Raw genomic sequence first — 24,708 nt, 5'->3', positions numbered from 1 at the left:
TCCTCATTTTGTGATATTCTATACGACAGGGTGTGGCATGCAGGTATTAGATTAATAGTGGCATTTCGGGAATCAGATTGGCCTCTTACTACATACTTTGACTTTTTATTGCCAGCTCACTGTGGATTGACTCTGGCAATTTTTAAAAAACTGATAATACAAGGCAATATTAATGATATTATCCTGGTGGGATTTTTTCTGAACTCTGGGTAGCGGTGCCTTCACTTTCTGTCCCTGCAGTTCCTAGTCACTCCCACAGAAACAAACGTGGCTGAGGCTGTGCAGATAACTTGCCATGCTGGCTGGGATGCCCAGCCCTCATCCTCAGTGACCCTTGAGCTCAGCTGAGTGTGACGGGGTGATGCTGCACTGTCACCACAAGCGTCTACTGCTCTAAGCAAGGCTTCTCCCATGCATGCCTGTGCAGAAGTGCCACAGCTGAAATGCACAGTAACCACTAAGCACAGTTATTGGTGGCCTAGAAAAAGAGGCACTATTGCTTGCTGTTATAGCAGGGGATTGCAGCCGCGGTAACACAAACTGCTGATCTCCACCAGCAGACCATGCCATAACTGAAGGAAGTTAGGTGATCTATGGTGTGGTTAAGCAGTGGTCTCGGCCTCAGAAAATCAGGGGTTTGTTTCTGCTGAATCTTGGAAAATCATGTACAATGGCTTGGTTTTCCTTCTATTTAAAAAAAAAAAAAAGGAACTTTTTTTTTTTTGAGCAGTGAGTCTCTGAGGCTGAGAGCAACTTTCACACTACATGTCACCCAAACCTGGGCAGCTGAGTGACGGCAACTGGTCTTTTTCAAAAGGGCTGTGTTCTGTGTAATCTCACAGGACTTAAACCACATCTGGTGTTTCTAGATGCTGCTGAAATATAGGAAAGTTATAGCACAGCACTTCCATCAGCAGTGACTGAGTGACAGAAATCGTGGCCGAGTTCCTCCATTCAAGCTGTGCAATATACAGCTCTCTGGATAAGCAGTGGAACTTATTACAGCCTTTACTCAATGCAGTCATCATCTTCCCATCTTAATGTTAAATGTTTTGTCTGAAAAGTGTAAGTGGAGTGAGAATCCTAAATATTTCTGTCCTCTTTTGTCAGAACTGACCATTAACTTATAGCACTGCTGTTGTAAAGTGATCTTTCTTGGGAGAAAGAGCTCTGACTGGGAGGAAGTGTTGAAAGTTTGAAGAAAGAAATTGAAAACACCCCTTACCTAAGTCTATACATAACAAACCCCCATAGCTTTGTCTCCAATGAATACAGCCAAAGCAGAAATCACTGTTTCCAGCTTTCTGTTCATAACAACGATATTCGTAATAATAATATGAAGGTAGTTACTGCAGAGAAAGTTGGTAAGACCCAAAAGCTTCTCTTCGAAATTTTCATTGCTGGCAGACAGGGTGATGGTGGTAAGCCTGGTTATGCCTGCTTCATGAACTTTGCTGCTTGCTAGCTATATTGGTATCCTACTGTTTCAGACCCCCAAATCATGGCTGAACTCTGCTAATGCTGTTTTCTCTCTAGAGCCCCCCAAGGTCTACTGTCAATCCTGGTGGATCTTGCTACTCTCCTCCCTGGACAAGTTGCATCCCTGTTCTTCCTGGCAGTAGTGTGAGAACCCATTTCTGATGCTACTGAGTCATCCCTGTTATTTTGTCTCTTATTGCAGCAAAGATGAGTCTGACAGATAGGTCCTGCAGGGCCCACAACAGTGTTGGGGATGACCTTGTCCAGCCTTCCTCCCATGTCTTCATTTCTCTTTCTGTACCACTGCAAATGTAAGGTGATGGTGTGCTAAAGAGTGCCAGGAGATGGGAAATGGGATTTGTTCTATTCAGCTTGGATATTCTTGGAAATGCTCTTGTAAATAATCCCCTCTCTGTTTCCTTGCTCTTCTGTGCATGGTTATATCCTTTGTTTGCCTCGTTCTTTGTTGTTATAAGTTGTTTGTTATTTCTATTTCATGCAGTTGGCGTTGTCAATTGAGAGTTCACATCATGTTGTTGCCCTTGTGGCTATAGCATGCTCCTTTCAGTTAAAGGATTTCAGGAATTGTTCCTTTGTGGTTGTATAATAATTAAACAGGGCTGTATCTTTGAATTGGGTAGGATTTATGGCTTGTGCATTTTCTGTCCTATGTTTTTAAAAAGAAAACAAAATTATGTATTAATTGGAGACAAATGTTTAAAAAAAAAGTCTCTAATGAAAATCTGCTACGCCTTGTCTTGTCCTGTCTAGTGCAGTACATCTGTTGGGGCTCAGTACAGAACCGGAGAAGCAGCAAACAAGCAGGCTGTTTGTTCCAGGCTCGCCTGCGCAGCCAACAAACCTGGCTTCCCTTCCTGGCTTTGCTGCAGGCCACTAGCGTGATTTTGAGTGAGTTATGCAGCTTCTCCTCTGCTTTGTGCACGGTGAGGGAAGGCATGCTTGTACATCCCTAGAAAGCAATGTTGTGAAGGCAAGTGCTCTTAAGAACTGCGACGTGCCTGTTTGCAGCAGGAACAAAGCAGAAGAGGATGTCTGCCAATAAATGTCTAAAATCTATATGGGATGTAATTATATTTCCAGGAATTTAATTCTTAAATGCTAGACAAATGGGTAGGGATTTAGCAAAGTGGCAGGATTTGGTTTACTCAAATCCCATAGGCACTGTTGAAATGCCTATATTCAGGGAGCAGTAGGAACTGTGAACACGGAGTGTCTCTGCTCATTCTTTTCGGGTGGTAACAGTGAGGCATGGAGGGTAGGGATTGCAGGCTGCAGTCTATTTCCTTGTGTGGCTTCAAGTCTGTGTATGTCAATGCTTCATTTACTTCACACTCTCCTCTCGGACAAATACTGTTCTTTATGTGAATCTGTGATGCGGTGATTATTTCTTGGACCTGTGTGTTTTGGTGTCGATGTGTATCTTGGGGTATATATGTTAATGTTGGTGTGGAATCCAAAAGCTGATGCAACAGAAAGGATGCACGTTGGAGCAAAATACAGTCTTTTCCAGCCTCAGGAAAAGGCCTGACTTCACTTTCATAAATCTTTCGTTGTGGTATGTGAGCTTCTCTGCTGTCATTGAGTGTGCTGTGTTTTGGAATGTACGCACAAATGTACACACAAATATATGAAACATTTCTTTTGGCTGTTTCCCATATGGTTTAATTTTTCACAGCTCTGTAAAATCTCACGTGCAAATTCTGTTTTCATAACTTTTATTGTATGTTAAAAGCAGAGTTTTGAATAATTGTTAAGAAAATTCTCTCCAACTCCCCTTTAAGACAAAATCTTTGGTTGTTAATGACAGCACAGGGAGCTGTTATGACTCTTGGTTTTGAAAGTAACTTTAGAAACTTTCTCCTGCTAATGGTTTATATTTTAAAAGCAGAGGGAATGATTGCTGCCTCCCTTTCTTTTTATTGTTAGTTCTTTTCTCTGCTTTCCTCTTCCCATCTCTGAAGTTTCTTCTCACTGCAGAAATTATAGTAGCTTTTACAAACGTTGTGAGCCTACTGAAGCTGTGAGTTGGCTCCTAATACTAGTACTCTTTTCTTCTTCTCTCGTCTCACTTGCATATCCCTGTGCAGTTTGTATTCCATTTATTAATTTAAATTTGACTGTGGACATCTTTTGAACTCCACAATCACCAAAATGCCAGTGTTTCACTATGTAACTTAGTATTACATCTGCATCCTGAGCCACTACATCAGATGTTGCAGACATCTAGATTTACTGTTTCTCTTTGAACCTTTTTTTTTTCCCCTAGCACAGTTCAATCCTGTTGGTCTCTTGTTCCTCTGAAGCTCAAAGTCAGCAGGCTGAGACAGGGGCTTCATCCGTAGGAAAAAGAGTGACAGATACAAACACAAAAAATAATTAGCTTCTTGTTTGCTGTTTCCAAATGTAATACCACACTTCAAACAAGACGTTGCTATTCCATAGATCACAGTGATTGAGTGCAGATTAAATTGTTGTCTTATTAATCTATGGTAGGTCCCTGTATGAGCCAAGCTCCAAGCATTGAAAAGAAACAGTCCTTGCTGTAAGTGTTGTCATATGAAAGATAGACAAGTAGAGAGATATAGGAGAAAAGGAAGACAAGGAGGAGGATAGGCAAATTTTATGTAAGTTAATGTAATGAGCATGGTAGCATTGCTTATGCAAAGGATTTGAAATATGGATGGAGTGAGAACCTGTCCAGTGCATTCAGATGGGTCACGTCTGTGACTGTAGCTTTGGTTCTGTGGTTGTAGCTTGCAATCCTTCAGGCACAGAAATGATGGGGGGAGAAGCTGACAAATGAGCAGACAACTGGGTCTTGAATAGAGATGTAGATTAAATCTTCCTCTGCGCAAAATACATTTGTGCGGGAGAGCAAGAGATTCATGAGGGTGAATACAGTGAGGGTACAGTCTCTCATCAGTGCTCCTGAAAGATATATTAATGCTTCTCTGCTTTTTCTTTCATGCTGGGGTGTTGTTTTTATACATCTTCACCCTTCATCTGCCACTTTTGCATAGGTACTTATTCTCCCATACAAGCTCTGATCCAAGCACATCTTCACTTTTCAAGGTATTGTTACTATGAAACACTTCTTTTATTATAAAAAAAAAAATAAAGGAAAAGGGGAAGAATTAGGAAGGAATATGTTTACTCCTGCAATGTAGATCACTCCCAAATACAAACTTCCATTTTATGTAAAACCAGATGAGCAAAGAAAATGGTGGAAGGGATCACTGTAGAAATCGTCTTGATTTTTCCAGATGTGGTTCGTTGGGATTTTTGAAATTCCAAAGCCTAATAAAAAGTGTTGAAGAATAAAGTAACATGTTTTTTGTACATACATATGAAGATATTTTCCAGATATGACAGATCCCAAAATGTGTCGCTGTTATGCTAGTACAGTGTATTTTCCTATGGACATCCCTTTTACACACCTCAACAGAAACCTACTTAGAATTCAACCAAGACAATTCTTTTTTTAAATTTAATATTAGATTTTTTGATTTCTATTGACTATAATTAAGTAATGAAAAATGTAGAGGAATGTCATACCTGATTTATTTTTAACTTCCTTTTTTCCTTCTCCTTTTTTGTTTTCCAGTCTCACAGCTTATATGGCCCTTTATAATTGTATTATCAGAGTGGTTCAAAGACAATGGTGAAAGATGACAAAGAGAGAAAGGAATGTTCAAAATCCAAGTGCATAAATAGGTTTTCTGGGGAACATCACAAAGGCTCTATTGTACTACACATAGGATATGACAGAAAGGATACGTGCCCACCCTCTACCAGAAAATGCTGCAGACTTTTCTGCAGGTCACTTGCTGGTGTAATAAAAACTCTAAAAATATTCATGGGTACAAAAATGTTACTTGTAATATGCCACTACATTTGTTCCACTCGTAATTCAAATAATTGCCTTAGGTAATGTTTGCATATTGGTATGGTCAGACAGCATTATCTGTCGCCTGCAAAGTACTTCTGGCCTGAGAGAAAGCACTCCTGCTGTGTTCGTTGTGGGCTGTGACAATCAGATGTTGATAGCTGTGCTTGAACTGTGCAGTGGTTTTTTCAAGGCCAATAAAAATATTGGGCTGTAAGAGGGGGAGCGGAAGACCACCGACCTCATTTTGCTTGTGGCTTTGTCTCAGTTCAGAACCCTCCTGATCCATTGTCTGAGTGAGTCTTTGGGAAAAAATATATTAATGCTCTCTTATTCGGTGCTGTTCTATTACCTATTCATCAAAAATATTGCTTTTGTGCATTTTTCATTATAAGATTCAACATTACCAATGTTAATAAAGAGAGAACTCCTTTTCTTTTCTTGGAAATAGAATATGTAAAGACATTGCCTGTTTGATGTTTCTAAGCCAATACAATATGTATTTGAATGAGGATAAAAGTCATTCTTTTAACAGAAGATCATCCAAGTCATTTCTGATGAAACTCAAGATGACCTTTTTTTTTTTTCCTTTTCTTTTCTTTTTTTTTTTTTAAGAGATGCTTAGAAATTAAGATTAAAAAAGGGGGGAGCACCTCTTTAGAAGTAACAGCTAATGGAAATAAGTCATATATTTGACGGTATTTGTCAGACTGCTGTTTCATGCAGGCCTGTGGTGACATCATCCTCCATCATTGGGCTGAAATGTTCAGCAGCATGTGCCTTTTGTTCAAAGGGATGAGACCTTGCCATTGCAGGCAGGTATTTCACATGATGCTGTCCTGAACTGTGAAGAGACAGCAGGCCAGATTTTGGAAGGCCCTCCCAAAATTTCCCATGCTACCAGGGAAGTTCATGTCACTGGCTAGTTTCCTCATGTGGGAACTTTTACTGTGGATTTTCCACAGAGGATTGGGCAATACATGACTTTCTGTTTAAGAGCTGCTATAAATTTGGAGCTAACAAATTTTACAAGGTGTATAAAGGCTTGGGACTTAGGATGCTTTTGGAATAGTGTCCCAGCTCACTACTGTGTGGCTAACTGTTTGCCTGTGTACAGGCACAGGACAGTGTGGTAGCTCTTCTTTGCAAGTTGCCAACTTCTGTGTTTGCTGCAGAGGGTCTGCAATGAAGGAGCATGAAGGGGGTTAGACGCTTCCTCCACTGACTAAGTCTCCTCTGAAAAAGCTGTCTGAAGTTGACCTTTTGGCCAAAATGTAAGAGTGCTTCATAGAGTAAATAGAGGAAAAGTTTTCTTAAAGCCCAATAGACATATCTAACAGGAGAGAGGCAACTCACACAGAATTATTACTGTTGCACCAGTATTTGCTCCTGTTCAAGTACAAACCTATCTGTGGACAAGAGCAGTGTCTTGAGTCATTCCCTTGCTCTGCACTGTTCAAGAAGGTGGATCTATGCTGTGTGAAACCAGCTTCCTAGGAGCACTGCAACACTATCTGGGTTTCAGTTTTGGATGGATTTAGATCTGGGGCTACAGTGAGAGAGTTTAGGCTTCTACTGACTGTCAGGGTGCCTGGGGACAGCTATGGGAGTTTCAGTGTAGTGAAACTGATTTTGCAGGGCTGATGCTTTGGTTTGTTGCTGTTGGGTTTGGGTTTTTTCTTAAGTTTGAAATGAATGTATGAAAATGGATGTATTATTATCAGGAGAATAAAGGTTTCTTTTCTCTCAGTACAGATATGTTTTCTGAGGTGAACTAGATGTCAGTGGCCAGGCATAACAACCCCTTTTCTCTTATCCCCAGTTCACAGCAAGTTGAATGTGTTTTCTCAGCTCACAAGCCTGTGGTATGAAGCCTGAATGAATTGAAACAGTCCCCCGAAAGCCACAGTGTTTGCCGGCTGGCTTTGCAGCCTTACCGAGTGGCATGCAGGCTTCTTTGTTCTCAGTGTATTGTTTTAAAAGTCTGACATTTAACAAATTGGAAGCCACTTTAAGAAGCCTCTGTATCCACAAAATTATCACTAAACTGGAAAGTGCTCTGACCACTCTGTCCCGATGGCTAAGGTGCTTGGCACCACGTGCTTGGACTCATCGGGCCTGTTTGCAGCAGATGGTGTTTCTGGGAGTGTAGCTGAAGGCATAAGTCTAAAACTGAGTGAAAGCATCCATTGCCTGATCTGCTCAGGTATCTTTTGGGTAATCTGCAGGTATCTCTGAAAAAAACCAAACCCCCTCAAATGTTGTGTTTAAATAAAATAAAAAAAAAAATAAAATGTAGGGCCATGTGTTACAAGTCTCTTGAAATGCCATTGGAGAGTGTTAGTTGCTGTGGTGCCATAAAGCTACAGGTGCTGTAGGGGGCTGTGTTGCTCCAGGGGTATTTTCAGGTAGGACATTTTGCCCAGTACATCCCTCGTCTTCCAGGAGAGCAGTTGAGCTCTGGCCTGAGGCAGCAGCGGTGTGGATGGCATCAGTGCCTTGCCTGAGCACCAACAGGACTGAGGGACAGTACAACTGGGAGGCTGTTCAGGGCTAGCACCTTGTGCCCTGTCTTTCAAACGTGGAGAGAGTGACAAGCACCCCGATGAGAAACGCCCTGTAAGGAGGTAGATTATAGACAGGCATAATGGGGAATGTTACTCTCCTGTTACTTCCTGCAGACACACGCCAGTAGATAGGCTGTCAAGACAACCGCTGAATGATGCTACTGTAATTTCTAAGCCTTTTTAGACTGACTAGGCAATGCTAAATATTGTGCCTATTATAAGTACTTAATGGTCCTACTATCATGAAAAAGCCCCATTTCATTCCATACAGCTAAACACACAAACAGTAGGTTCAAAAAATCTGTAGAAGGAAGATGGGAAATAGATCTGCTGCACTTTTAAAACAACCCCTTGAATTTGGATAATGCCAGGCAAGCAATCACCATTTGGAGAGGTTGAGATGCAAAACTTGATTGTTCTGAACATTTATCTAGAAAATATATTGCTGCAGCTCTGATGAGAAACAACCTACTATTCTGCATCTTGCATAAATCAAACATGCTTGCCATTTGCTAAATTATTACATTATAAACCATGTTGTAATTACAAAACTTTAGTTGTTCCATTTATGATGTCTATGGTTTATTGTATTATTGGTTGGACTTGAAAGCTGAGGCTTTGAATTTATGAAGTCCACTAAAATATTATATTCCCCATCCTTTCTCCAGCTGATCAAATGACTAAATCAATTGCTGGGGCAATGCCAATGGTATTAGGATCAATAGGACTGTGAAATTTATTGTACATTTTTGTTGCTGTATAAAATTAGATCGCAGAGTTTATGAATGTTTATTCTTCTGAGCACTGGATTTCTGGTTTGCCTGAAACATACATTACAGTAGTTTGGTCTTTGCTTGTTATATAAACATTTCACTATCAATACTTTAAATGTATCTTCTTTTAAAAAGTATTAATAGGTCTGTGTCTTTTTTATAAGTTTCATCCAACTTAATTTTCATACATATTGGGTCTTTTTCAGGCCCTGAATTGACTCTGCAGAATGCGTACTTAAATGTCTTGCTGAATTTGGGCCATGCAAAGAAAATGAAAGCTAACAGAAACTTTCCCCACAATTTTGCTGGACTTGTGCATGGTCTTACGCACTTTGTATCAGAGAATCTCCTGCCCTTTTCAGTTTATCTGCTTCAGATGGTTTAGACAATGTATAGTGAGATTTATTTTGATAATTAATTCAGCCAACTCTCTTGAACTTTGGAAAAGAGGTGTTTAAATTACATCCTTGACTTTCTGCCAAGGGGCCAAAATTCCAGGAACGTTTGTCTTTAGGTAGCTCTCTTGAGCTTGTCCTGGTGCTGTGGCAGGGCCAGGTCAGGGGCAGTGTCTCATGGGATGGCAGAGTCAGCCAGTTGAACTCATGGAAACCCAAGTGACCCTGTTGGAGATGCCTTAGGAAGACAGCCGTCTCAGCAGAATGTTTCAGTTTTGACAAACTGCTAAATGCCACACTTCATAGCTTTCTTCCAGGTTTGTGTGTATATTTGCACATCCATCTCTGTATAGGGAGGGGAAAGAACAGGTGTTTTCTCATGTTTCAGATGTAAACCAGCAAAAAGATGATTCTGTTGCCATTGCTTTGCCTTCAGGCTTCCACTTCCACGCTGGACTGTCAGAGGGAGGTCTAAATATTTCCCTTAGCTCCGGCAGTGGAGAGCAAGGTGTAGGCTGCTGCGTCTTTCAAACAAATACCTTGTTGCTGTGTGGAATAGGATTAGAGGCCAGAAAGCACTGGCGAGATTGGTGATTTTTTTTTTCCTTTCCTTCTTCCTTTCGGTGAGAGTCAGAAGTCTGGTTGTTGAGGTAATTCATCAGCTTTCTCATCGTGTTCAGTAGAGGTGTGTTAGACAATACAAATCACTTTTTAATCTGGTTTATAGGCTTAAACATGACTCTTAGGAGGGAGAGGAGACACCATTCCAGAAACTGCAGGTAGCAAGTGCTCCTACGCATGGTCAGTTTTAAAGAACACAGCAAGGAGTTTTGCTTGGGTTCCCAGCTGGGTTTCAGCCTGTATAGGGTGAGCTTTGACAGAGAAAAGTTTATCAGTTATCAACAAGAGAATGGTTTTTGACTTCTTACTGAGCTCTGGAGAGGAAGGATGGGTCAGTGACCACGGCACTTGCTTCATGTAGAAACCCAACATGGTTTCTCTGCAGACTTCCTATGTGCTCTTAGACAAGCCTGTCTGCCGTGATCTCAGCTACCAATAAGACATGGGAAGTAATGTTTCTTCTCCGTTAAAACTGAGCTAATATTCCTTACAAATGTGTTTCATGACTGCTTAAGAATTCCAAGTTTCTCTTAATACTTCAATAACTTAGAGCAGTTAAGCTTCATAGAGTCTTGTCTCTTTCATGGGATTTAAAACTTTTTCCTTTTGTGACATTAACCTGAAGACAAGTGTGTGCGTTTTCATTTTGGTTAAAAAATAATTAAGTGTGGGAGGAGTGGAAAGGAAGGATGGATAGAAGCGTATTTAAAATTTTTGCTTTGTGTGAAAATCTTTCCATGTAGCTCTGAAATTCCTACTCTGTAGAAATGTTTCTGAGCTGCTTGGGAGCGTCTTTACAATTAACATGCTTAGTTATCGTTATGTAAATATAAGTTGGATGGGGAAAAATATGCTACTGCTACTAGCTGTGACAGTAACATAAAGGGACAACATTAAGGTGCGAGGTTTTTTTGCTTGGTATTTCTTGAATGTGGTATCTTTATTTTTAAAATTGCATTGAAAACTCTTTCTGAAATAATTATAAAGCACAGATATTGCATAAGGGAAGAACCATAAAAAGGATTTGTTGGTAGTCAGTTCTTAAAGTAGAGGATGTAATTCTCCATTTATCTTTCAGAAATTAAGGTTTTCAGAGATGATATCTATTAAATCCAGCTAGAGATCCACATTGCTGAAATATGACTTAAAAATCTTTATTTGAAAGTATTAGCTTTGCCATTTGTATGAAGGGCAGCAAGCTACCCAGTAACAGCTAGTAACATGAGTGAAAAGGGCATTTGTCTGGAATTGGAGAGACAGAGGACTTGAACCCAAGTTTCTTACATCCCAGAACAGCCCTTAGTTACTTGGCAATAGGTCGTTATGGAATGTTCCTGTGTTTACTTTCCCTTTTTTACCTAAAAACCCCCAAACAAACAAAACCCCCCAAACAAACTCAAAAAGAACAAACAGACATTGAAGCATCTCTGTATTTCATGCTGTAGAAACAAGTTAATTACAACCCACTGTTATTCCTTGCTGAGTTAGAAAAATGTTTTTGATTATTCTGTGCATATGTTTGTGTATAGGTAACTTTTCACAAAAAATACCTACATCATTCAGGTGCCTAAATCCATTTTCAAAATATTGTCTATTCAGGACACTCAGCTGAACGGGGACTACACAGAAAACTGAAGCGTTGTGGTAAAATAACTAAGCCAGCACTGAAAGCCAAGTTGCACACCAGTGGCTGCAACTTGTAGCCTCCAGGGTCCTGTGTGAGGTAATTCACAGTGCATCTCAGACGCTATTTCAGTCAGATTGCTCCTAAAAATGGGTTATCCTGTAAGTTACTTCAAGTGCCTGCAGTCTGGGCACCTTGGTGCTTGCAGGTCATCTTGGTGCTTGCAGGTCATCTTGGTGCTTGCAGGTCATCTTGGTGCTTGCAGGTCATCTTGGTGCTTGCAGGTCATCTTGGTGCTTGCAGGTCATCTTGGTGCTTGCAGGTCATCTTGGTGCTTGCAGGTCATCTTGGTGCAGTTATTGAGTACAACTTAATCTTAGAAGTCAATCAATGGTGCCTCCTCAGTGGATATTGACTGAGGATGTGGACCATGAACATCTATCATATATTGAAGCAGAGACCTGAGCTAATTGGTGTGTAGCTGTGTGTGTAACTATGCTTTATCCATAGTTACTGGATGCTGGAGCGTATAACGCAAACATCATTGTAACACAAACCCAATGTATTACATGATAAAGATTAGTTTATTGATGGAGCACAGGTTTCTGTAGAGCTGTGGGGATAGCTCTTCCATGATGTACCAGTAAGTATTCTACAATGTAATGATTTAAAACCATTAGCAGCATGTTGTTGTCGTATTTCATTTTAATTGTCTTATGTCTTCTGCTGTATGTTTTTTAGCACTGGCACATATGCCAGACTTTAAAGAGTCTATTGTGGAATGTTTGTCACAAACAACCAGGACTAAAAGGCTTGAGGGCATGAAATAAACATGCATTTACATTAAAAAATAATTGCTGAAGGGTTTTGCTTTGTGTTTTTCTTTTTGTCTTGGACGAAAAGATGAACTCTTTCCTGTATTTGGCAGGGGCAGAAACATCCAGACATTAGTCTTCAGAAGTGCAAGCAGGATTGCTGAGAAGTTGGGGCAAGAGGAAAAACACCCTGTCCCACCCTGTGCTGGCCCACCCACCTCTCCTGCTCCATTGGTTTTAATGCTCCCTCCAGACGGGAAATGCAAACATGTTAGACCAGGAATCCTTTGCTTCAGCTGCCTGACATATGGTACTACATAATCCCTGTTTCATTTTGACAGTGCCAAAACGCAACAGCCTTGAACAGCAGCCTTGAAATGTAATAGGATGAACACACAACACCACAACAAAGCTGCTGTGTGGGGTATGTAAATCTGTCCATCAGTTAACAAATTCCTTATAATATTTGTTTTCAAGAAGTTCTTCTGATCATCGATTGGTTTGTTGGATGGGGTTTGCGTGATTTGGTTTTCTTACTTCTGCTAGAGACAGACTCTTGTTTTTGCCTGTCGGGATGCTGTATGTGCAGGATTTCTATTTCCAGCCTCCCGTTGCTGTTTTGCTGACCTCTTTCTCACTCCGTAGGGAAGCACAAGTTAACACAAAGATTACAGTAAATTTGTTCTATGGTAAACTTACATCAAGAGAAGAAGCAGGAAGGCACTTCCACAAACCAATAATGACTGCATGTCACTACAGTGTGGCTCATATATCACTGGAAATGACAAAGTGGTTTGAAGTGCATAAGAACATCAAAGGCCCCTTGTTTATTCAAGGTCACAGACAGATGGGATCTGGTGTATGGCAAGCCTATACGAAAGTTATGGTTGTTTGGAAACAGGAATGGATGAAACCAAAATTGGAACAAGATGTAGCCATAAAAGCAGAACATGGCATGAAAAAAGATTATTAGCTCAGCACAGTTGAACTAAACTGGTTTTATTCCAATTAAGAAGGGTGATATTGGGAAATGTTTGGTTGCTTTTTTTCTTCCTCAGAAATGACTAATTTCACTTTTGGTGACTAGAAAGCTTTTCTTTTTTGATTTGGAGGTTATTTATCTTACTTTGCATCTTTTAGAGAAGGAGTTGACTTTAAGATAATGCAACTTCAGTATTGCCTTTTTCTCTTCTAAGTTGGCATGTTGATTATGTAGATAGTATTTTATTGGAAATCACTGTTTCTGAGAATCCTACCCTTGAACATTTGCTTGACATTCTCATTATAATGATAATGAAGAAATGCCTCAGATGTTTTAATTGCAAAATAATACATTCAATTTAGGTTTTCATCACCACAGAAATACTCCAGTGGCCTTTATCTTCCCTTTCCTCCTCCTAAACCCAGCAATTAAAAATAAAAGTTAACTTTGTTTTTTGTGGAACATGCAGGCATAAACTCCATTTTCCACCTCACCTTTATTTCCAAAAGAAAAACACAGCCAGATTCTCAAAACAATTTTAATCATCTCTTTGTGGTTGAGCAACTTAATGGTTTGGCTTAGATGTGCTCCAGCACAAGTGTCAATAATTATGAAGATTTGTTTTCCCAACATTTACCAGTCTCCTGCTATGGGGAAAACTTTACCACAGTCAATTCATTGTTCATCATAATTCATGCTTTTCCCCCCCCTCTTTTTTTTTTCTTTTCCTTATTTGAAGATGGCTTGAAGTTTTAGATTCAAATTCTCAAGTGTACTCTAACTTCACCCCACCCACAAAGGAGGAGAGGGAGAGATGGGGAGAAGGGGAGGGAAGAGGCATCTACCAAAAATGACCTACACGTTTTCACATTCAAAACCAAAGGCATGACTAGTATCTGCAAAAGCAGTGTTGCACACAAATCATTTTCTGTCCAATTTACAGAGTGAATCTAGAAATCTAGCCCCAACCCTCATATTTTCTGTAGATACAAATCATGGTTCTTGACTTAAATATTCCCAGATAGTTTTATAGCTACTGAGTCATGCTCTAACTTGTTCATCCAACAATCCCTGTTCCTATTTCAGGCTGTGAGTACCATATTGTCTGTATAAATGTTTCCTGATTTGAGCTTTCCTATGTTTAGAGAATACTTCCCATAAACTTGTCAGGCCCCTAATTAATGTACTGGACCACTAGGCATGTCAAATGAATTACATCATTTTTTGTACATATTGCAGATTCCACATTTATTAACTGGGTTTAATAATTGCTGAACTCAAAGTTATTTTGATTAATACAGTGTTTGAACCCAGTGTGCTGGTACTCTCTCTGTTTTGGGCAAGAGACAAAGTCTCAAAACAAATGTTACTGGATTATAAAATAGATGAGAATTGAGGGTTTTTTTTAATGAGGCTTGAAAAATCTCAGGGAAATAATCTTTACCATAATTAATTTGCCGTTCCTGTCTCCTCTCTATCCTGCTAGCAGGAACGAAAAAAGGAGAGAGGAAAAGGAACAGTTTAACACAAATTGCACGTTTTCCTCTGATTCTCCTATTGAGAATTAGTGGAAGGTACAGAAACAGTAAAGTTTGCCTGGAGATTTATTTGGCTTGAGATTTGTAGTCACCTTTTGAGAACAGAAATTTCCTGAGTTAATAAACCAGTCTAGCTTACTTCTGTGTGAAATATCTTTACTCCAGCTGAATTCCACTTTAGCTGTAGAGTTTAGAAAGCGAGCGTTTTCATTCTTGTAGTGCTCCCATGTTTCACCTCCTCGTTGCCACAAGAGTTTAGGGAAATGAGCAGAGCCCAGGAAATACTCTGGTTCATGTAGAATGGTGGTCTTTGAATGATGCCATTACAATTGCACCACTACAGATGGAACTGCCTCATCACTGGAAGACTCGGGACTTTCAGTGATTTCCAAGTCACTTGCAAACCATCTTACCCCCAAAACTCCATCATAGTCTCCTCCATTTACAACTCGTTTCTATGGGTTATAATTCAAGTAACTTTCCAAGCATTTTCCCAGAAGCGTTCATGCAAATCCTCGACTCTAGTCCACTGGTACTTTTAGCTAGAGTTTGTTAAAGAAGTGGGAAAGGGAAGGTTTAGAATAGAATATTTCAGTTGTAAAGGACCTACAGTGATCATCTGGTCCAACTGCCTGAGCAATTCAGGGCTCACCAGAAGTTAAAGCATGTTGTTAAGGGCATTGTCCAAATGCCTCTTAACGCTGACAGGCTTGGGGCATCGACCACCCGTGTAGGAAGCCTGTTCCAGTTTGTAGGTTACGTGTTTTGTTGGTGTAACTTACTGGCTAAAATATGGGTGACTTGTGGACAGAAGGTAGCCTAACTCAGTGCCATTACTCCCAGAGTGTTTTAATCCATTTTCTCTGTACACTAGGTTCCCACAACTGACTGAAAAAACAGTAACAGAGACTTTAGCTCACTAGAAGAATTGTGAAACACAGTTTGGGAAGTCTAAATACCATTAATGAGAGAGCAAAGTGGGTCTAGAAAGGGTTATTTTGCAGTGTAGTTATTCTCATTTTGAATTTGGCTAATTCAGGAGGTGAACTTGGGTGTTGATATCCTGATGTAGCTCTATATGGTAACATTAATGCTAATAGTAGAGGGCCAGCATAATACCCATTATTCAGTTATGTCCTACCTAAATCTGTAAAATACCACTTAATCATGATTAATCACTGGGTAAATCTTGTGCTGATTCTTTACACAGAGGATGAATTTCATCCTTATGCAATAGATCTCCATGGATCTAACATATCTTTTAAGCTGCATTTCATATTACAGAAAGCCATCTCATCTCTTTCAAGAAATACAGCTATATTTTTCCAGGTTATGAGTGCTTTTTCTTATATTCTGTGGCTGCTGAGTGATTCATTTCCCAAATGTTTACAGAGAACATCTAGTGGAAAAGGGGATCATGACTTTTAAAAATACCTATTTAAAGAAGATGTCTCAAGAGTGCTGTGTAATCCAGTGCAGCTTCTCTCCCATGGCCAGAGCCCATGGCAGAGTTGAATCAGTTTTAGTTAATCAGAGCAAAGAATTTTTTTGGCAGATATATTTGACTACATTAATTCCAAATAATTTTATTAAATACAATGTAGCAGATTTTAATTGAAATGGCCAGATGGAGTATTTTATTTTTACTCACCTTTAGTATTGTTTTAGGACAATCTAAATTATGAGACACTCGTTACTTTAATTTATGAGTTTAACCATTTTGTGACTACGTAAGTGTTATAATTTTATGACTAAGATACTAGAAAATTCATCTTGTCTGCAGTCTCACATTTTTTAACTTAAACATACCAAATATAAAAAAAATTGTTTACAAATAGACATTATTTTTCTCAGAAGTAGACTCTAATATTAATTTGTAGATTTTGCAAATTATACAGCCCATATATAGGTTGTGATTTTTAAATCCTGAAATATCTTTGGATCATATTTATTTCACCTTTTGCATTCAAAATTTAGAAGGAAGAAAAAACTAAACGGATTGGGTTTTAAACATTTTAAGTCACTATAATAACAAATCTTTTAAAGTTTGGGTTTTTTAGTCATATTTAGTGTGTTTTGCTCAGGAAGGATTCTTCACACAGGGCAGAGCTGGGGTTTTTTTGTTTGTTTTTTCTTTCTGTGTCAAAAGAAAATTCTCCTTCTGGTGGAAGGAGACTTACATATCTGTAGCCACATCTCTGCTTCCCTTGAGTCAATTTTGACAATATGGCTCTTGTGCAATTTTGCAATTGTATTCAAATGGTAACAGGCTGTGATCTGGAAATATAAGTATACATATGGTATACATGTGTGTTTCTATGGATGTCTATGCAGACTATAATATGTAAGTTAGTTCAGAAGGTAACCTGTGTATTCAAGTTTTGTTGCGTTCATACATGAGTAGAATTATTTTCTGATACTATGGTGTCTTTCTGATGTGATGAAATGCTTAAGTTATAAAATCTCAACGCAGATCAGCTGTGTAACTTACAAATATCTGTGGCATCCCTTTTTCTTCCAATTACTTCCATACCATATGTATCCAGTAATAAATAATAGGTGTGTTTTCTGCCAGCCCTGTTCCATCAGTCCGAGATCCAAAATTAAAGCTAGGTTCTTCACAAGAAATTGTTGTTATTCAATCAGTTACAAAAAAAATTTGTTTAGAACTCTGAGCCAGACTAGAATCCAAATCACTCTTTTATAGCTGCACAGACTTTGCAGAATTAAGGTGAGTGGAAAATAATAAAAATCTGTTCCTGTCGCTAGCAGCAAAGAATTATAGCTCTGAAATGGATTTCTTGCATAAGATAATTATATCCTAATCACAGCTGTGCTTTTCAGAGTTGTGTCAGTTTTACAACATTCATCATTAAACACCTGGATTTGTGTGTTGTGATAGTGTTTCTATGTTGTATTTTAACATATTTGATGAATACTGTAAGAATGCCTCTCCATATTTTTTTTACATATCGTTTAAGCCAGCTGAATTCAATGCTTGAAAGCTGATTAGTAGCCTAAAGGTATAAGGTTGCCCATACTGATTCAGATTACTTTCTATTGAAGTGTTCCATAGATGTCAATGGATTTATATCAGGTTCCACGTGCAATATATATGTATATATCCACAGATTAGAAGGAAACATTAATGAAGATTTCTGAGGTCTATGAAACTTAGGCACGTCTATAGCATGAAGTACATGTTTGCGTGCTATAATATTGGGGTTTATATTATGAATTTGGAAAAATGGTTGCAATTATTAACAAATGAAAGGTGTTTACAAAATAGGCTGGATGCTGTGCTCTTGTCTGTGTGTATGTTCTGTTGCGTGTGGGTCCAGTAAGATGTATTGCTCTAAGTGTTGCTAAAAAAAAAAAAAGTCCTGTTTAAACCCTTCTAAATACCTACTCAGTTTAAGTGAAGAGACTAGAATATGGAATGAGGCCCACTGAAATAGCACTTGGAAAAAAACCCCAGCAATGTTTATTATTTTCCTTGTAGTTCAAGTTTGATTTTAAGCATGTTTAGGAAGAAATAAAAATGTTTTAATGCTGAAACGTTAAAATGCTTTTAAAAGCCAGAACCTAGATCACATTTCTTTCCAGTCTCTCAGTGAAGAAGTTTCCACTTCATCTGGGTATTTTCTCATTGGCTTTTCTTTGTTGATCATCTCTGTTGTTTCTGTTTGGCAATGTTAGTTAACACAGCCTCTCTTCCCTTGTGAAGGACATATCAACCTTCCATATTTGCAGAAAAGAAATTGGGGTGGAGGTGGTAAAACTGATTTAATGAAAATTCTAAAGAAAGCATAGTGCAGAGATGGAATAAAATCACTGTATTTCAGTCTGACCTTGCTATTGCAGCTACAAAAGCTCTATCTATATGTAATACATATAGTGGAAATTATTTAAAGGGTGTAAGTCACCATCTTAATAGATGAAGGCAGTTCTGTAAGAGGCTCAGGTGAAGCAGGGCCATCCTGTAACAGTATGTAGTTCCTTGTCCAAGTCAGAGCAGGGAATAGTGACAGTGTGCAGCTGTACATGTATGGTGCCAGAGCTCCTTTGTCACCCAGTACTTCTCAGATAAAATATATAATAAGGAAACTCGTGCAGTTGTTGACCTTTAGATGTATATTATAGTCTTTCATTTCATGGTTTTAAATAGCTATTTTCTTATTATAATTTAATAAATGTTATGCCTACAAACCTGGAAAAATTGGCTTGTTCCATCAATTTCAAAGGAACACAAAGTGCACTCTGTACTCTGTTGTAAAAGTTTTATTAAACTTGATAGCATTTAAAATAGTCTTTGAGAATTGCTGACACAATGATTCTAGGTTCTTCTTGGCTTGTATATAGCCCTAGCAGTGCTTGCAATGAGAAGCTTATTGCTGAACTGGTAATTATTACTGTAGTCACACCAGTCTCTGGCCATAATGCCTTTTTAGGTCTCAGTGCATTAGATTCAAGAGAAGGGTAAAGATCGTCTCAGGGAATAGTTTGCCCTGGAGGATTTCAAGCGAGTAGATAAGAGCATTTAAACTGTTCTGCAGCTGTTAAACAACGGGCGTATTTTGTAGGGAAGCCTGGAGTGGTGCTGGGATGGATGCATTGATACAAAAGACAAGTCAGGCTCATAGCTGTCAGCTAAACCCATCTGTAAAGCAAGATGAATGGGCCTTTCGATATCTTCTTGTATTAACGCATATTGTAGGAAAGAAATCCCTAGTAACACTGTGGAGGAGTGGATCCTCATCTAATAACCTAAAATGAGTTCATTTTTCAGTGTGAGGGTTGCAAATGGCAGTCCTTATATGACTAGGGAAAGCTAGTTTTCAGAAATGGGCATCATGCTCTGATAAATTTTCATGTCAAAGTCAAAATATTTGGCATTTGCATGAGTTGTGACAGTGACTCCAGCCTAAAAATATCCCCTTCTTTTCAATGGCTTCTAGTACTTGCCTTGCTATGTACCTTTTTGGTGCTGCAGGAACCCTGCTGATGCCTGTAAGGGTTAATGTGACTGATCAAAAAATCTAAATGCAGCTGGGGTTTAGGGCCTGTTAGGCCTCAATGAATTCTGCTAGTTCTGGGAAAGTATAACAAAGGGGTTAAATGCTGGTAAGCCCCTTCCTCAGAAATTATCCAGTGGTAAATCAGGGCTGGGGAACATCCCTTTTGAATTGAAGGGACATCTAATCTAGAGAAGTTTTTCACAAAGCTTGTATACTGATCTCCATGGGTAAAGATAGTACCTGCACTAGGAGGAAAAAAAACCCTCAAGACTATTTTGTGTAATTTGAACTGTTATTAATTTTGATGGCATTTTCTTTTGGTCTTTCCTAAACAAGGAATCAAACCTTTTAATACTTGCCATGATATAAATATTTTATCTTAAGAAGTTAGAGATGAAAGAGAAGGAGACACAGTGATATTAATCGCTGAGAAATTTCCGAAGAATGGAAATGCCATCATGGCTGCATTTGACCCATTCCCTTTTAAGAAAATTGTTTTAAAAGCCTGGTTATAATCAGTAGTTAGGCAATGTGAAATAAAAATATGCATTAGAAAACCATGCTTATGATTGGCATCATTTCTAAACCATCATTTTACCTTGGACCTGTGGGACCTCGGGCTTGTAATGGAAATGCTTGAGATTTTGAGAGTCCTGCTGCAGTCCATCCAAGCCAAGCAGCGTAATTCAATGATTGATGGAATTTTTGGGGTGGAAAGAAGAGTCGAAGATGCTTTTAACTATAGCCCTGTGGTAACGTATCTATGTGTGGGGATACAGCACCCGAGGAGACTCTAAAAAAACCCCTGAATTAATAAAGATGTGTGAGGTGAGAAAAGCCGTGTTGTAACAAACCAACAAAGTGTTGTCGGAGGCAAGTGAGAGAAGAAAACCCCAAGAACTCACCTCTGCTTTGCTAACAGAGTGTAGTAGTCAGCCAAATGGTCGTGTATTCTGTGCATTCCTTTTATTTTTCATTTGTTTTCTTGGTTAGTGTACAACAAAGAACAGCGGTGATGGACAGAGCCACAAACCCACAATGACAGTATATATTACAAAAATATGGACAATGCTTACAGGAAAGTGACACAGCAGATTTAAAATGTGTGGTAACGTTAAAAATGTCTCTGTTTATTCTGGTTCCCACACTTTTGGGAGTTACAGGCATATGCTTTTCCCTTGGCATGAATCTGACAGAGCACTTAGTGCCTACTGAAGGCTAAGTCAAGTATAGCAGCAGGGCCGGGCCCTGAGGCCTAAGTAGCAGACTTCATCATCCATCATCCCCTGACAGATGATTTTCTGGCTCTCTATTACATAGGGAGAAAATGTTCACACAACGCACACTAAATATAAATACAAGGAGGGAGAGTCTCCTTCAGAAAATACTCTTGTTTTTATCCGTGACCAAATTGTCATTGTTATTAAAAGCATTTAATTAGCTTATGTAAGGAGAAAGGCCAGGGAAACAACATTAAATTTAAATGGTAACAAGGAATCAGAGCTGCATAATTTCCTATAATCAGGTTTCCTTGGAGCACATCATGTTGGGTTTTTTTGTAAAAAAAGCAAACACACAGAAAGAAACCAGTGTACTTTTGGTACTTTTTGGTATTTTTGGTACTTGGTACTTTTAGTTGTATCTCTGCCACACTGTGTTCAGGAAGCGTGGGGTTTACAGTGGTAACTGGGCTGAATGGGTTTTGTGGAAGAGCATGAAAGGGTAAGATACCAAATACTCACTGTGTTTGAGTTTACTTATGTGGGAACAAATATCAGTATAGGAGGACACTTTGTAATCTGCTGGACTTTGTAGTCCCAGCAGATGAAATGTGGACAGGACCCAAAGGCTGGAAGCTGGCACATGCAGATTAGAGAGGAGGCAAGTTTTCAGCTGTTGTCACTTGCTGGATTGGGCCAGCCAGAGGTGTGGCAACTTGCTGAAAACGTTTTCAGCTGAAACAGGGTAAAGATTTCTTTTTCTATGGATATGCTTATTCATACAAACTAGCGTAAGAAGTAATGACCTGTGGTTTGAGGGTAATGCAAGATTCAGAGAGTTCTGCAAATGTAATAGAAATATATCTAATTTGTTATCATCTCAGGACTGTGAGCCTTCCTGAAATGGGATGTCACTTGAGAGTATTTAAATGTCTCTGTTTCCAGCTGAAGAATACCTTTCTATGTAGTTTTTACCACTTTGCCGCCTTTTGGGCTTCAGAGACCCTTGGCACAAGCTGTGTCTATGCTGTCAGAACTTTGCTATTATTTTGTCCTGGCAAAAAGCTTAAAACTGGCCATCAGTGTGCAGGCTTATTACAGCAGACATCACAAGAATGTTTGGATCTGACCCTCACCAACTCTGCATTATGTATTTCTTCACCTCACAGGGCAAAAATACTTTCAAAACTGTTAAGTCTTATTGAATTTTGGTAAAGGAGTCATCTAAGGACCCAAGACAGGTATATCTAGTAAAATTAATGATTATTTATTATTTGGCGCTGTGATGATGACAATGTTTTTGCATATTGAAGAAAAATGTTTGTGTAAGAAATTCTTACATCATTTTTAGGTACTTATTTATGCAGCCATTAGATAGCCTGAATAAATGGGTACTTGCTGAAGTCTGCTATTGACACTATGGTAAATGAAAGGGATTGTCTGGCATTTACTGTATATGTCATAGAAAATTCAGATCAGATCCTTAATATTTGCTTTTCCTATCAAGGTCATCCAAACCACTAAAAAGTCATGAGCTGCAGAAGGAAATTCTAAGAGTTCTCATGTGGTTGTTGCTAGAGAAATCATTTCCTTTAGTATTCATATGTTCAGCATCTTTGTCGTGTTCTATCTTTGGTAAAGTTTTGGCATTGCTTTTTAGGGAGAAGAAGAGACAAAAACTTGCAGATAAAACTTTTTGGCTAACCTATTTGAGAGCAGCATTATTGAGTCATTAAACTGAGCAGAATGCTCATTTTGTTGCCATTATGGAAACAAGTAGGAAATTGTGCTTCTCTCTTCCTTCTTACTCACTCTCTCCAACTCCTAGCTGAGGCTGGGGAAGTTCGTTCTTTGTTGTCTTACCTTTCCAACCAACATATAAAGTTCATGAAAGGACATCCCTCATTTGAAGTGATGTTTCCTAAGTCTCAGCTAAAGCCAAGTAAATGAAAACACCAATTGCTAACCCAAACTCTGCTAAATATGTTGCTTTGGTCCCATCCTAGAGTGTGACATAGCAAATACTCCCGTGTTTTTGAGCACTGTAGACTCAATCTCCTTGTTTTTAGATGTGTGGCATTTACAGATGCCTTCTTTTCTACTTCCATATCTATTAAACTCTGGTGGGCTAAACATATATCAGCAAGGCCAAAGTGTATAATATAAACCGACCTCACTGAGTTCCTTACGTGTGTTTGTTTTTTAAGAGCATTGGATGCATTGAACCCACATTATGTATTTCTGCTGTGGTTAGAAGGAAGCATGGGTCTGAATTTGGCTGTGAACATGATATTCCTCTTTGTAGTTTCTTCTTTTTCCCCCCTCTGTTTATCAACTTGTTATAGGTGTTGTAGTTGATATCCAAAATATCATCAGGGATATATAAGCATGTGGTGCCTCATGTGCAGCTGATTACTAGGTGGCCCTAACATGATCCAAGTCCAGCCCAGTTTTGAGCATGGATTCGACAAGATGATCCCAGAGGTCTCTTTTGGCCTAAGTTATTTTAAGATTCTGTGATTCTGTGTTTGGTTTCCTTGTGTACAGTATTCAGCTAGCAAGATCTCATAAAGGCAGGCTGGTTTGTCCATAAAAATGCAATGGCCTTGGGGCATGTTGATCCACCCAAGTTACTTCTTGGCAGGAGGAGCACAGCCTCTGGTTCCCGTCTTGCCTGCTTTTATAGCTGTTTCTGGGTCTGGTATGGGGTTCTGCCGTGATGCAGGGGATTACTCTTCTGGGTAGGTACTCATTGCTGCTGTGGTTGAGTAGTTGGCTTGGTAAAACAGATGACTAGATGCTTTGAAGAAGCTTGCTGTGTGTGCTGGCATGTTAGGCAGGCATAATAATAATGTAGGTCTTGCTACACTGCCTTGTGGCATGCTTTTTTGTGAATTCAGGCCATTCCTGGCAGGAATGATCCTAAGCATTGGGTCATCCAGCGAGAGAAAACAGAGAATAAACTGAGCTACAGACAGGACCCATGTTAGTGTGTTTTGTATATAGCTGTTCACATGCTGAGCACACTGAAAGAGTGATTTAAAGACAGCTGTATAGCACTCATCGGTGCTCTGATGTCTGAACCTGGAGATTAAACTGCCATGTAAAGGAGAACCCCCAAGATGGTGGTAGAAAGAGATTACGTTTTAAAGCAGGCTGATGGTCTGTAATTAATCCTGGCTGAGGAGCTTCCTATGCTGCCTTGCACTGACCTTCTGCAGCCTTAGCTGTGATTGCAACTGATTTGAAATGTCTTCTCCTTGCAGCTTTAGAAAAAAGCCTTTTTATAAAACAGAATTTTTGTGATAGTTTCCAAATAAAAGGTCTCATGTGTGGGCACAGCCACATATCCTTTCTCAAATGCAGAAAACCCTGACAGCTAAGGCCCAAAAGATGCAAGGAGCCCCTTCCAGAGAGCAGATGGTCAGAAGGAAAGGAATGTTCTTGGCAGTGGTAGAGCGAGAGGTCTAAAACACCTTTGCTTTGTATTTTGTTTTGCCTCTTTGGGGATATTTTTCATAAAAAAAAAAAAAAAGGTATAAAACTAATGACATTATATGCTTGTAATGAAGCAGGAAAGTCTTGGTAATCCAGTACCTAACTGTGGTCACTGTGATGAAATTGAACTAATCTAATCTAAAATCTAATGCTTGAAGCTTGGGAATGTGAAACCATCTAGATTAAAGGAGATAGGGGTAGAAGTTTTGGTCAAGAAGGACCGATTTCCTAACCCAAACCTCATTGTATCTGTGAGTGAATAATGATTTCA

General features: G+C 39.2%; 1 long non-coding RNA gene across 1 annotated transcript in view; it reads left to right on the top strand.

Annotated features, from left to right (window-relative positions):
• The window catches only part of LOC128145989 (uncharacterized), a 344,835-nt gene that overhangs the window by 47,800 nt on the left and 272,327 nt on the right, over nt 1–24,708 (top strand). The gene's annotated exons all lie outside the window — the stretch shown is intronic.

Source organism: Harpia harpyja, chromosome 9 (assembly GCF_026419915.1).
Source record: "Harpia harpyja isolate bHarHar1 chromosome 9, bHarHar1 primary haplotype, whole genome shotgun sequence".
NCBI classification, from domain to species: Eukaryota; Metazoa; Chordata; class Aves; order Accipitriformes; family Accipitridae; genus Harpia; species Harpia harpyja.
This window is presented reverse-complemented; position numbering and strand designations above follow the sequence as displayed.